General features: G+C 47.5%; 1 long non-coding RNA gene across 2 annotated transcripts in view; it reads left to right on the top strand.

Moving 5' to 3' along the window:
* Positions 1 to 14,931, top strand: part of LOC142413028 (uncharacterized) — a 69,824-nt gene that overhangs the window by 8,694 nt on the left and 46,199 nt on the right. For both annotated transcript variants that reach the window (XR_012776668.1, XR_012776667.1), the window contains exon 2: positions 11,203 to 11,286. This is a non-coding gene — a long non-coding RNA (uncharacterized LOC142413028). The remainder of the gene's footprint in view (positions 1 to 11,202; positions 11,287 to 14,931) is intronic.

Below are 14,931 nucleotides of genomic sequence, written 5' to 3'. Positions count from 1 at the left end.
TCATTTGGCAAGACGCCTGCCCTGCTTGCATTTCTCACATTATTGAATTTGCTAGGCCCACCAGGGTGCTTGGTACGTACCATAACCCACAGCGTCAGCTCTGGCTGCTTTTTTGGGGGTGGATTTTTTTTTGAGGGACATACGTTCTCTGTTCTCTCACTGCGTCTCAGTTTAAAATCGGGGCTGCAGCCACCCTGGAAGGAGTGAGCAGAGGGTGCTTGGTGTCGCGGCCAGAGCAACCTGCAGGTGAAGCCTGTGGTGTCACGGGGGAAGATACGCCCTTACCCACACCGTGGAAATGGTCGCTCAAAATACACGAGCCCTGCCCGGCCCCCGCAGCGATTCACCGCCCCGAGCGCACCGGAGAGGTCAGCTCCCCGGGGGTGCACGCTGCTAGCACGCAGCCGGTGCATCCTTGGGTCTGGAAGGGGACTCCGCTTCGTGTTTAACATATCAGCCGAGTCACCCTCGCCGCTCGCATCACGTGCGGCCCTCGGCAGAAAATCCTCGGTGTAACCATGGGAACACAATTTTGCTTAAGCAGCGCTTGCGAGGATGCAGTTCATAACGAGCTAGGGGTGATCGGGGCGGGTGCGTGGGGGAGAGAGAGAGAGCATTCGTCTTTGCTTTCCTCTGCCCCCGCGCTAATCAACTGCAAGAAAATTGTGTAAATGAAGGACTATAATTTCCCTTCACCTCCACAGCTTTTCTCAGGTGGTCTGTCGCTGGATATCACTCCTGCATTAAACACAACACCACAGGGCTCATTTTCAAAATCAGATTTTTTTGTTGGGTAGATCAGTGAGATGCTCTGTGCCCTGGGAGCCTGGGCAGCTCCAGCAACACCCTTGGATCTGGGGTCACAGGGGCCCCAGCTTCCCTGGAGCCCAGCGGTAGAGCACCGTGAGCAAGATGCTCAGTGCAGGTGGTACCTAAGGGCCACCTCCATGGTGCTTAAAGTCATTTTTTAGGGGTTTTGCTGCTTGTAGAGTGTGGTCCCTAAATGACAATTGTGGTGCCTGCCTTCTTATGTCCGGTGTTTTACACTATGGTGACCACAGAGTTGGTGTCAGAAGTACAGGCACCCAGTGGCAGTAAATTTATTACCACAAATTGGTAAATCTCTCTCCAAGTCTCCAGGGTGACATAGGTGATACCAGTGTTGGCTTCCTCAATAGACATTGGTGGGAGCTGGCTGCAGCAGGCCACAGCCATATTCGCTGCATGCTCTGTTGGTCTCCAGGAGGATCAAAGGCACTTTATCTCAGCTGCTGTTCACGTTTTCTCCAAGATTTTCCCATGATAAGTCACCATAAGATGGAGCTCAGCTGCACGTGGACTTGTTTGAAATTTTCACTCCCCCTCCATACAACACCCCAGGCAGCTGTAGGATCCAAACGGCTTTAAGCATTTTGTCCCTAATTAACGGACATATTTAAGGACATGCTCAATTACAAGTGAACAAACATGCTTCAGTGCCACCCCGAGGAGAGGCTTCCCTAAACCAGCTCTCACTGCCCCGGCTTTAGTGGGAACTGCAGCAGAAATGGTTACTCAGAAATGTTAGTGCAAGAAACATTCCTCCCCCTCTTGCCTTTCGCACCCTTTCTTTTGTGTGAATATTTTTTTTTCAAATTTTCAGTCATCTACATGCCTGACTAAAGGCTGAACCAAAGCCATCCGGGTTGGTAGATCCATTCCCACAGACTGACACAAGCTTTGGGTAATCATCCAGTGCACCGGGGCATCGGAGCTTTGTTGAGAGGTCTCAGGCTACGCTCAGAGGGTGCATTTTGTGTATCAAATGGCAGAGCATATTGGATCAATGGCTTGCTTTCATCCCATCCAGAACGATTGCTGTTTTTCCCTATTTTCTTAATTTCATTTTTTTGTCTGTTCTGTATTATTGTTTTCTGCAAATAGTGAAAAAAAATCCACCTAAAGCAAAGAGTATGCACCAACTATTGCCTGCCCCCTCAGGAGAAACCATTTGGGAACACTGTAATATATATATATATATATATATATATATAAATTGCTACAGCTATCAAGCAGTGAACTGAGACAAAACTGAACTTGCGTCCTTGTTTAGCTGCTCTACACGGCAGCGTGATAATTGCAAAAATATACTTCTTGGAGTGAGAAAATGGTAGAGATTTAGGAAGCAGGATTTTTCACATGTTGGATTACTCTGTTATGATATTCTGCCAGGTTGCCGTGGGCAGGGCGAGGTAGCTTGTTTTTTCGCATGGGGGTGCGCAAGTCGGACACAAATCTGTAGGAAATCTCTGTGAGACATACATAGCCACCTCCAAATTTCACATCTCTGCCGTTACATTGTGGGGTGGAGTTCAAAGATTGATCCATTAAACCAGTCTGCTAATTCCTTCGCTAAGACTGAGTCTGGGCAGGATTCCCAGTCACTAAACTTCACCTAATCTATGGCTTGCGAGTCATTCAGGCAGAATGGAAATTCTCCCCAGCTTTTCACTCACACGGCCCTGCCCTCCATAAATAACGTTTATGGAGAAAGCCTAATCATGCCTACTTTAGGGAACATTGTTTTGCTTTCACAGCTACACCCAGTACGGGACTGGGACCAAAACCTCAGAGCCACAGACTTTCCATCCTTCAGGATAGTTGAACGTGCGTCCGTCTGTTGGAGCTCACGCTTCCCACCCATTCTCCAACCTTGTCTCAACATATGGGCGGTCTGAAGCTGGGCAGCCCGGGGAAGCGTGGGTGTTTGAGCTCACAAGCTCTTTGCCTTTGCATGGACACATGCTGTGAGATGCAGAGCTGCCTGCTATTCTTCTCTGCAGTGCTGGCACTGGATCCAAGCAGAGCATCTGGAAGGCAATGAAGGGCTGAGAAGGACCTGGGGCAGAGCTCAGTTGGGACTTCAGGGTTTGGGACGCTGACTCAGGGGGGCTGGTGCCATTCAGGTGCCGTGTGCTTCAGCTCTGTAAGGAAATAACAGGAAGGTAATAATGATGCCGGTAATAATACTTCCTTTTTCATCCAAGGATCTCAAGGATAGTGCATTGAGGCCAGCCTGTTATTTTTACTCTACTTTTGTTTTTTGATTCTTAGTGACAGCAGCAGAAAGTGCAGTTTAGCTCAGTTTCTCTCCTCCTCCATCAGCGGCAGTCTCTGTTTGCACAAGCTCTTCGCTAGGAATGAAAGCGTTAGCAAATTGAGCTGAGCATGAAAGGAGGCTTCCAAAAGATGGTTTTGTTGTTTAACAACCTCTTTGCTAATAACATTAGTTTCCTTGCAGGATAACAAGCTGGACACCTTCAGTGTATATGTTTGCATATATGTTTGCAGTGTATATGTGTGCAAGTCACACTCCAAGACCCTTCCAAGAAGAGGGAGAGAAGAAGGAAAGAAGAGCATACAATTTCACGTGCCCTGGAGAGCTGTAACTCTCTCCTCTCCTCCTTCCTTCCCACCCACTGGACAGACAAGGGAAGAAGCAGGAATGGTTTGGGTTGCTTTCAAAGTGACTGTCACTGTCTAGGATGGTGTTTTCCCCCGTTTGTGAAAAGGCCTGAGACTGTCTGACATCTCTGCTGCAGAGACCATCCTGTGCCATGCTGCTCACATCATTGTGGCACATGCTGGACTTTGCAAATAAAAAAATCATGGCATGTATCCTCAGGGGGTGTAACTATCTTAGTTGCCCTGAAGGCAGTGGGAGGAACTGCTAGCTGTAGAGCTGGCCCTTGATCTAGCTGCAGAAGAGCACGTGCTGCGTGAATTACGTGATCTGAATCTTAATCAAATCTTGTTTGCATCACTGGACGATTCTGGCTCAGCCTCTGCGCTGGATTTTCCTCTTGTTTCCAGGGCTGAAATCAGGAGGTGTGCTGTTTTCAGGTGGGCTGGGACAACAGATTGTCTCCATCTGACGCATGCCAGAGAAAGCAGAGAGTGGCTTGGAGCGAGGGCTCTCGCCTGGCAGACCTGGGTTTGGGACCCGCTCCCACCGCAGCGGCGCAGGAAGGGTGCTTGGGCAGGCTGCCTCTGCTCCAGCCGCAGCGTCAGGCTGGGGGGCAGAGCTGAGCCCCCTGTTTCAATACCTGCAGGTTGGCTGTCGGGTTGGCTGTTTTATCAGCAAATCGGGTTCTGGCTGCATGGAAATCTCTTTTTTCTTTTAAAAGCAGGTGATGTCAGAGTCTCTTCAGGGAGGAATTTTTATTTTCCCACCTTGCAAGAGAGGCATGTAAAGATGGCCAGGCTGCATGTCTGAGGCTGTTCTAGGGGGCAGGGTGGGCTTGAGCTGGAATTTTCCCTGGGTATCCCGTTAGTCACCCAAAGCACCGTGTTTGTAAGCTGGGGCTGTTGTAGTACTGGCAAGAAGGAGGCAGGCGGTGGCCTGGTATCTGTGGCGAAGAGACATCCCAAATGGCACTGTGAATGCCCCAGGGCGTGGAGGGAGGCTGGGACAGGGGTCAAGCCAGCTCTTTTCTAAGTCCGTTTCTATGGTACTGCACAGAGCAATGGGGCACAAAGCTATGTTTGTCAAGACGATGATGCATCTTCTGTATAATGTCATGAAGACACTGGCTGATTTTTTCTCCCTCTCTTGATTTTAACAGAGTAGAAGTTTACCTTATAAAAACAAAACAAGCCTGTTAGTGGGCTGGTGGTAGTGTTGTTTCAAGGTGGATGCAGGAGATTCAGAGAGCTGGATCACATCCTTTTTTCTGGCATGCTGAGTGATTTTGGCCATCTCTTGCCCTTGTGCGTCATCTTATTTTTGCTTGTAAAACAGAGACAAAAGTGCTGTGTTCAGCTGAAAGGTCCCTTTTTTATTCAAAAAGCTTTGTAATACACAGAGCAAAGGACTGTGGAAGGGCAGATAAATGACAAGTGGTTAAGTTATACAGCAAAGCAAAGTGAAAGATGCAAGCCTTTTTAGCCATATGCAAGAATTATTTGGAGTCACCAGATGGCAGGATTCTAGACCAAATTTGGTTTTGTTCTGCACATCAAAACATAGCATCTTTTACAAATGTCCGTCAAATCCGACATGGATCTTCTCAAATGGCAGGAGCGTTCAAGTATCACCACAAAGGATCCAGGTGCAGAGAGTCTGGGAGACATAATGAATAATCAGTAAAATCTTGCTGCTTGGCACGCTGGTCACAGGGAGTGCAGCTGGCTTTAGAAACAACTGGCACAGGGCAGTGGCGAGCTGTCTGCTTCCAGGATTTCCACCAAGGTGGGGTGATTTTCTGGAAGAGGTGCTGCAGCCCAAGCAGGACCCGGTGCTCAGAAGCAGTGCGGCTGTGAGATGAGGCCATCAGGGCAGCTAATTGCCGTGGTCTCTGCCTCCTTTCCTATCTGCAATCCTGGAGTGTGTCAGCTGTAGACCTCAAGAGTCATTTTACTAGGTGGCAATAAAACGATATGCATTTTCCAATTAATGGTGGAGGTAGCATTATTTCATTTTTCATTGCCTGCATGATGTAACAGTGCTCAGGTCACCGTGGCCTTTCTAAAGAGGCAGGAAGAAATGGATAGGACTTCTGTGGGATGTCTTTGCTAGCAGCTTTCCTTCTCTTTAATAGAAGACATCAAAAGAGAACGTAGGGAACTTACAGTAGAGACTAAATGTGTAGCACCAGGATAAATAAGGCACACAGTCTTTTGTATTTAGAGGACAACCCTTCATTTTTGCTCAGTACAGTCCAGTCTCTCCTTTTTCAGTTTTCATGACAGATTTGACAAAGACAATCTTCTTTTTTAATGCTGAGCTGTGAGTACTGCCAGATGCTCAGTTCTGTAAGAGCATGCAGTTTTGATCAAACCAAACCAATTATCCTACCAGAGTGATAGTTCACCATGCGGAGTGTGTCCATCTTACAAGACACTGCTGGAGTCTTTTTATTTTTTTTAAATGTACATATGTATTTTTTAGACCTACACCATTATTTGATTAGATTACCACTCTGCTAGGAAGCAAATGACACACTGCCATGGAGGTAAGCTGCCTGCAGCTAAATAAAGACTTAATTGTGGCACAAGTAATCCAACACACATAATAGACAAGAACATTCAGTCTGGAAGATCGATGATGTTGACAGCTTTTGAAAATTGTTATTAGAGCAAGGTGGTGGGTGAAAAACAACGTGGCCCAAAGTAGATCTTGTCAGCAAGGTTAGTGTATATTCCCTGAATGACTTGAGAGTTGCTGAGGAGGAAATATAGACGGTTTGAATCTCCTGGTCAGGTGTGAGATGCTTGGGAGCTGGTCACAGAATAGCTTTTGGAAATGTAAAACTGCAGGGCTGGGCTGTAAAAATTAGAGTGAAATCAGGGGAGAGCTCAGCAATATTAAAGTGTTAGCTCTGCGGAGCTCTAAGTGACGCCTCTGAGCATCATTTGTTTTCTCTTTAATTACTGGAGAAGCGTTTGAGCTGGTGAAAGTTGATTCCTGTGTACCCCAGGGCAGAGGCTGCGCAGGGAGGACTTTCGGAGGCCACCAGTCTCAGCAGACCCTGTGGGCAGGCTCCCATCACGTCACGCAGCAGGACCTGAGAAGGAGGACTTTCAGCCCAGGAAAGGAGGGAGAGGACATTGCAGTAAAAATAATCTAGGCTGCTTTGCAAGTCATTTAAAAGCTTGAAAAGAGTTGCTTATTTTTTAGAGCTCATTGGAAAGTGTTCATCAATGGATTTTTTTTTTTAAAGGTCGCATATTTCTTGAAAGGCAATTACTCCTCATTCTGAGAGTCTCAAATTCACTGTCACTCCATCACTCTCCTAATGTGTGGTGCTCTTAAATGCACTTGGCTTTAACTTTTCAGCTCTTCTGAGCAGCATTGCCCTCTTTTCTCACAGTGCTTTTGTGGTTTTTTTCCAGCCCTCTCCAATTCTTACACCGTTGTCAGCCTCCTTCACAACGAGCTGCCTCTCTGACTCTTCTCCCAGGGCTCCTGTGTGAAGTCTCTCATGCTTTTATACCTAGTGTCTGCTGATGATGCCTTCAAGACATTTTTTAAAACATCTTTTGTGCTTCTTGCAAACTCTTTGCTCTAAGCCCCTCTTCGCTGTCGCCCTCTGCCTTCCCTGCTGGAACCCAAAGCACACTCCCTCTCGAGTCTCTCCCATTCGAGCTGCGGAAGATGATACGATAAAGTGATATGTTAAATTTGAACTGACAATTGTTTGCATAGGACTGACATTGTTTAAAATGCCCATCTCAAAATATTATTTTGCCTTGTTACATGGTCTTTTGCTTTGTTGTGGCTTTTCTTAATTAGTTTTTGACTTGCTGCTGTAAAAATTCAGAAGTAAGGATTCACTGATCTCTGAATTGATTTCCACACGTGCTATAGAAAGCACAGTGAAAATTGCACTGGAAGTTGAACATCATATGGTGTGATAAATAGTAATTTGGAGGTATATTAACCTGCTTCCTTTAGGTAAAGAAATGTCGTATACAATAACTGTCCTCATTCAGGAGCTGACATTTCCTCCTGATGAGGCATTTATCTTATGGCTTGATTATCTTTCTGTGAAAACGCTTCAACCCTGACCTTTCCAGATGCTATAGTGGGCTGTGCTTTCGCACTGACTGGCAGCTTGCGGTGGCATGAGGGCAACTGGGAATATGAGGTGTTCTGCCTACCCTAAATCATTGAGATGTGACAACTTGTTGAAAAGCTCCTTGATGAAACCTAATTCCCTTCCTTTCACTAAAAGATAACTTATCTAGCAAAGTAAAATGGGTTGATGTAACAGAAGATCACGTGGAAGTGTGGAGCGGGCTGTGTGCCGGAGAGAGGGGTTGCTCTGCTCCCTGGTACCGCTGGTGGTGGTGATGCCTCCTGGGGAGCTGACAGCTCAGGGACATGACAACCTGTTTTCTGCCCAAGCTTCAGTGTTACGAGAGAGATTTGGGTACATAGCAAAACAGTGCTGAAACAAAGCCAGGTGCTGTTATTGTTGTCTGCTGATTTGGGAAGCCAGAACTCCTCTGGTCTTCCCTTGGCTTACCCGGACCCAGGATGAGTGCAGAAACTGGCTAGGAAATGTGGAAGGCTGTGGGAATAAGCTGCACCATTTTAAGACTGTGATTATTTACTACTAGATGCAGCCAGAAAGGGGGTAAAGCAGGACTAGGGATGGACTCGTGGTGCCCCAGCCCCGTCCAAGGGCAGGCTATGCACGCACAGCCCCTTCTCTCTCTCGCCCTGCTCGCTCTGTCCGTAGCACAACTCCCACTGAAGTCGCTGTGAGATCTGCTAAAGTCAGTATACCAGCATCGTGCCCTAATTTCTTTGGCAGTCAGTGCCTGACTGGGTATAACATAAAGGCTGTCCTTGAAGTACCTACTTACAAGAAAACATATGAAATGTATTTGCGCTCTTGGGAGTACCTTAGCTCAAACCAGTGAATCCTTCTACAAAAACTGCAAAAAATGAAAACATCCACAGAAGATGCATCTCGGTTTTGGTGCCATCTGACAGTCAAAAGCCACTGGTTCATGCCCTGTGTCACCAGCATGGCTGCAGAGAGTGCAGGGCAGCATCCCTGGGGGCAAAGGCTGTCTGTACAGATGGACTGTGCGTGCCTCTGTGTGCACCCCGTTAACAGGCACCATGAAGTCTCTGTCCCTCACATTTGCATCTGACCCTCCCAGAGAGATGTCACGGACCTTGTTAGCTTTTGTAGTTGTCTTGCATTTTCCTTCATTATACACTACAACCCATTTTCTTATGTTCTCATTCCCCCTGAAGAGCCCAGGACTCGGTACACTGTTCTCTCCCCACCAGCCACCCGCCGGAGTGAGGCTCTGGCTTCTGCAAGAGGGAAATCAGAGAATCAGGAGAGACATGCGGTCTTACAAAGCTTTCTCTGTAAGGAGAGAGGTATGGCAGTGGTGAACTGTTGGGCCTCGTTAAAAGGAGCCCAGACAAAGCCACAGGAATGACTGAGACAGCTGAATTCCCTCAGATTATTCTCCCCTTGAGTTTTTGCCATGAAATGATTTTCCCTGCAGGCTGCCGTGCCCTGCTCCTCTCGGCAGTGACTGTGCAGCTCCCACAGTGCCCCTGCCTGCGCCTCAGTCCTTCTGTAAGTGCTTTTGGGAGAGAAAGTGCTCACTAATTCCTTGGTTTTGGAAGAGTTTTAGGAATATATTTGTATACTTGTTTACGTTTACAATAGATAATTCAGGAAGAGGAGCCTCATGCTGGAAGTGTCGCACTGCTTGTTTCTTCCAGTTGTCTGTCCCACCACCTCCAGCTGCCTCAAACAGAAAATGTGGTGTCGCAGAGACAAACCCACCGCTCAGGGAGAGCTCCATTGTGCTGAAGCAGCAGCGATGTGAGAAACACCTTGTACCTGGGAACTTTAAATGTCTGCGTGGGTGTTCTAGGGTCGGGCTATTGAACACTTCAGAGACGAGAGAATGAATATGACTCCAAATTTTGTGAAAGGCTGGTGAAGTGACAGGAGGTCAGATGCGAGGTGTTTGCAGTAGCCTGTGCTGCTGAAGACACCCACTGCAGGTTTTTTGTGCTTGTTTCTGTGCGTACAAGGGAGCTCATTACCCAAACCAGAGCACCGAGCCCTTTTCAGTAAAAGCAAACTAGCAGCGCTGCTGATGCCCCCCTGACCTGGCAGCTCATTACAGCGTAGGTATGGCAGATGCATCCATCACGCTGAGACTGGATCCCACGTCCCATTGTGTCACCCAGAGTAGTTTAGGTTCAGACTTGCTATTTGCACCCAACAAGCAGCAGCCTCTAATGAGAAGAGGTCTCTTTCCTCCTCCAGCTCCCTGCTGCTTGGTCACTTCCAAGTTATAGTCCAAGGAGCAATGAGTTTTAATCCAACAAAAGGGCGCTCTCAGCTATACAAAACCAGCTGCCACATCCTAATTTCACAGAGGATGCCTTGGAGGTCCCACGTTCAAACTCTGGTTACTGTGGTGTGGTCGTTTTGGGTAGAGGAGACTATTGTGGGTACACTAGTGCTGGGTGTAACGGGGTCCCCGTTGCACCCCTATTGCTTAAGCGAGGCCTGGAAAACCACAGCAGAGAAGTGCCAACATGATGATTGCTAAAGGTGTGTCAAAGCCAGGTACTGAGCGAACAACCTAATTATAGCTGGCTGAACAGACGAGTAAGCAGAGGATTGTTGTTTAAAAAGGGGCTGTGTTGGTGGTGCTGAGTGAAAATGTGTACGCAGGGCAATCTGCGCTTGGGACTCATTTGCGTGGCAAATGCAGTGGTTTAGGCATGGAGAGGATTCCCCACCAGTGACGGTGTTTTGCAAACACAACCAGAATTAATATACGGGGTAAATAAACCCCAGACATGCTCAGCTATGGATTGAAAAGGACTGCAAGAGATGAGAATCCTCCAGAGTTGGAGGCAAAAGTCTGAGCCTGGTTTTACTTATGCTAGCATGAATCAAGAGTAAACCCACAGAAGTTAGTGGAGTGATGCTTATGTGTTAGAGTGTGACATTATCAAGAGCTGTCCATTGTGTGCTTTCTATTGCTTATCTACCAACATTCACTGGAAAAACTAAAGCTCCTGTGCATCTCACACGTTGAAGTGGGATGCAAAGATTGGGAATGTAATTAACAGCCTTCGGTGGTGCACTGGACCAGGTGTACACATATGGGAACAGTGAGCTCTATAAATTTCCCCTAAGGAAGATATGGGGCAGGAGAAAATATGTCCTCTTTGCTCAAGTCTCTTGAGGCTCTCCTGGAAGGCTCTCAGGTGACAAGGAGAAGGAGACAAGGAGAAGGAAGGAGCAGATGTGTTGGGTACAGCACTGAGGTGGGTGAGCCCAGGAGTAGGGCTGCGGCACAACGCAGTTAGCGGCAGCGGAGTGGGTTCATCAAGCTCCAAGGGTGAACCTGGCCTGTTCAGCAGCGGGTTACGCACACACGGGCTGCTCGCACCTCCCGCGCTGGGAGCTGCCTGCCGGTGGCAGGAGCCGTGCACGTGGCCAAGCGGCGAGTCGTGCCGTGACTCATTCTCATTCTGCGCTGCAGCCATGGAGGGTTGAGTAACGCTTGGTGAGCCGAGGGATGCAGCAACTTGTCAGAAGCGCTAGTGAGAAACTCTCTTCCAACATGTTGGAAAACCCTGTTTACAAAGTATAACATATTTTGAGAAAAAGAAATCAACTTTGCCTTTTTTTTTTTATTTTTATGTTTGTAACAAAGCATCTCCTAACTCCTTGCGCCTTCAGCACTCAGAAGCCAGTGTGGAAGCGGATGATGAGACCTAGAATCCAAGTTCCCTGACAGGTACAAAAGTCTCCTTGGTCCTCAGTCTGCCAGGCAAGCTGCCCACCTCCCCCTTTTCTCCCCACACCATCCCTGAGCTGCTCCAGGGCTCTCTGGACTAAGCTGAGTTCCCAGGCTGCTCAGGCAGGCAGCTGCCAGGAGCCCCTCTTTGCATGTTGTGTTTCAAAATCAGTCAAAGATCCCTCAGCATCCACATTTGGGTATTGCTGAGAAATTAAAAATTGCAGAAATCCAGCTGTGTGAAAAGCATCGAGCTGTGGGTGTTCTGCCCCAAACCAGCACGTGGGGTTACCACCCTACACATTTTGTGAAGCTGAAATGTCCCTTTCCCCACCAGCCCAATATGTGGCATACACCAAACACTGTCGGCAACACTGACTGTTTTTTGTCAGCATTTTGCTTTCTCTCCTGCGGCACCACTGAGGTGAGTGGGAATTGTAATCACTTTCTCCCCCTTCCTTCCAATTAGTGGTCCCTCTTTTGTGCATCCTAAAATTGGCCCCTTGTGACATTTGCATGTCTACACGGCATTAACATTTCCAAATTGGCACGGCGCAATGCTGTAACTCAGCAACGCAACCACCTGATGTGCTTGTTTTAGCTAAAATGAGGGTACACACGTGTGCACTGGGGCGGGTCAGAGGGGAATGGCTGAGATGACTAATTGCTTGGGGATTTTAACCCAATTAAGTCCAGTTAATGGACTTATGAGGCTGATCGTTTGTAAATATCACCAGAAGTTGGAACTGTTTAATTGAAAAGAATTTTTAAGTTCCCAAGGTCTGACTCAATACAAGCTCCTGTGGTGCTGCCGAGCCCAGCCCAGTGCCCGTAGCTGCGAGGCGTCTAGGGGGGAAATCGGATTTCGTATAATCATCCCTTTCCTGTACCTGATGACTGAGCACATTTTGTTAGGGCTCTCCTCATCTTTTGGAGCAGACTCGAAGCCGAGGTCCTGACCACGTGTGGTCATTAGAGATCCCATGGTGTTTCTAGCAGCGGTGCTCTGGCCAGATTCCAAATTGGGTAATTACATTACGTTTCCCCAAATTCCCCCTGTAGTTTCCACTGGATACAATTTTCTTTTTCACATCCTGCCTGAATCCATACTGTGGCCCTGTAACTAATTAATTTAAGAGCTTTGAAAGTATAAAATGCTATGTAAGTGCTGCAAGTACTATTATTACTAGTGTCCCTGTGTGATGCTGAACAGCTGTCATGGGCCAGCCCCAGAGGTGGCTGTATCAGAGAGGGGGGATCCTTCGGAAGAGCTTTGAGGCTCATTGCAAGGACACTGTATAAACCTGCCACAAAATAATATCCCTGGAAAAAGGAACAAGCAAGTAGATTGCATTTATTGAACTTTAAAAAGTTTAATACCAGTATAATCTTCTTCTCTTAATCTCCTTGAATGAAACAGTTTAACTAATACATTCTTGTGATGTTGATTTACTCTCATTTATATTGCATTTACCCACACAGAGATTAGCATCTCCTTATGCTAAGAACTGTATAAACTGTAGTAAGGGTTAGAGTTTATAATCCAAATAAATCAGATGGGCAAGGAGATGAAAATAGAACTGGTCATGCCAAACTATGGTTGCATGGACCGACATTTTTAATTCCCCTCTGTAATCCAGGCTTCAGGGTAGCCGACTCGCAAAATACCCGCAGGCAGCTTTTCATGGTTAGGACTTCTCAAAGACCAGTAGTGGCATGATAATTGCGTTAAAGCTCCCCAAAGAGCTGCTCCTGGAGAGGCAGTGGACAGGGGCGGATGCACAGAACTTTTTGAGTCCTTTGGTGGTACTGCTGGGGAGACCAGCAGTTCTCCATCTGCTGCCCACAGCTGCCCAAGCACCAGTCTTGGCCAGGGCAGCAGCGGCCGTGCCATATAGACATACCCACTCGCTTGGCACTAGCTCAGGAGCTTGACGTGCTACGAACATCCCCTAAATGGCCTGAATTTTCAGAGGTGCTGAACTCTTATAAAAGTCAGCGTTTAAACTACAGCATCTGTTGAGATGACCAAATACGGCTTTGTTGGTCTCTGTTCAGGCACCCACGCTTGGAGCTGGTTTTTCCAGTGGCAGTAAATGCTGCCGCTCTGTAAGGGGGCTATGTCCTACACTGCCAGCGTGAGAAGGTCACAGCAGAGGGGCACTCACTTTCCTTCCTCTTTCTTCCAAACATATGTGGAAAGTGGGACAGCAGAGGCTGCCCGGGCCATGGGGAGGGAAGGCAGAGCAGGGCTGGTCCTGCCGAGGATGAAGCTGCCATGGTCTTGTTTGCATGAGGCTGCCTGCACCCCGACTGCACGACCCCAATATTTTTTTTTTTAAACTCTGGCCAGAGGAGGTGGACTGCAGTTTAATCTTCCATCAGAGCAAAAGCCCAGACCTGAAGGTTCCTATGTTTCTTCTCACTTTTTTCCTTCACTTTTCTTGTTCTGTTTCCTATGTGACTAATGATGCCTTGCTGTTGTGAAGCACAGGTTAAGATTTTGAAGCCTGGTGGGAGCGAAGCACAAGGGCCATGCTAGCAGATAACAGAAACTGTGCGCTACAAGCTTCTACGTCACCATGAAACAGCCACAACCAGTGTCGGCAGGCTATGGAGCAAATGTGTGTGATGGCACGTGTGCCAGCAGTGACATGTCACTGAGACATTCAGGTCACTGCTGCTTTCTCGGAATCTTGTACTGAAATATTCACTCTCTTCATCTCTGTGTGATAAGGAATTGCCATGGGGAGTTGATTAGCTTCAGACAAACGCTGCTCCAGCAAGTCTAAACACAGAGACTTAAATTTGAGTCTAGTTCTCAGTATATAGCCCAGACCACCTTGAATCAACGCCGTGGCAGGGATGCGTGTTTAGGTGTGCAGGAGGATCCCCAGGCACCGTTTGTACGGCCGTCTGTAGGCACTGTCCTGCCTAGCAAGGAGCTGCTGGTCGCGTGGGAGTATCGTGCACCCAGCTGCTGTTACTCATGGTCTGGCATTAGCCAGGGTCATCTTTGGCATGAGTTTAAGCTAAACGCTGGGCTATGAGGTAGGACGGGGGACTGGCACATCACTTTTCTGCATGATAAGGAAGAGGCAGCTCTAAGAGTAAGTTGGAAAGGCTCCGCAGCTGGAGCTGTGAGCTTGTCTCTCAGAGCTGGTACTTTCGAAGACCAACCCGCAAGGCTGAGACCCTTTGTGCTCTTCTAACAAACCAACACTATACATGCTAGCAGAAAACCTGCAAACCTCCCTCCAGTCTGGTTACCTGCTCCTGCGTTTATTTATCTTACTCATCCAATGAGTGAGTGAATTGTTCCGTAGTCTCTGTAATTATTATATTTCGTGTTTTAATATAAAGGAACATGCTTACTTCAAGGGGACCCGTTATTTTAAAGGGATGGAACTCAAGCCTGAGGAAATTGCAGGGATGCCGTGTACCATCTGTTTAGCTTCTGTGGTTATGGTAGGCTTTATGAAACCCATTTTGCTCAGGAGGATGAACTGGATGTGAATGGTTGACAATGACATTTAGAAGAGACACTCTGGCAAATAAGAAAGCATGAGAGTCTCCTGTGGACTGTTAAATACTGAATAAAATATGAATAGTGCTGTGTTATTACTAAAATGAGCTATTTTTAAT

The sequence above is a fragment of the Mycteria americana genome, chromosome 7 (genome assembly GCF_035582795.1).
Source record: "Mycteria americana isolate JAX WOST 10 ecotype Jacksonville Zoo and Gardens chromosome 7, USCA_MyAme_1.0, whole genome shotgun sequence".
Classification (NCBI taxonomy): Eukaryota; Metazoa; Chordata; class Aves; order Ciconiiformes; family Ciconiidae; genus Mycteria; species Mycteria americana.
Note: the sequence above shows the minus strand (reverse complement) of the source record. Positions and strands in the feature narration are given on the sequence as shown.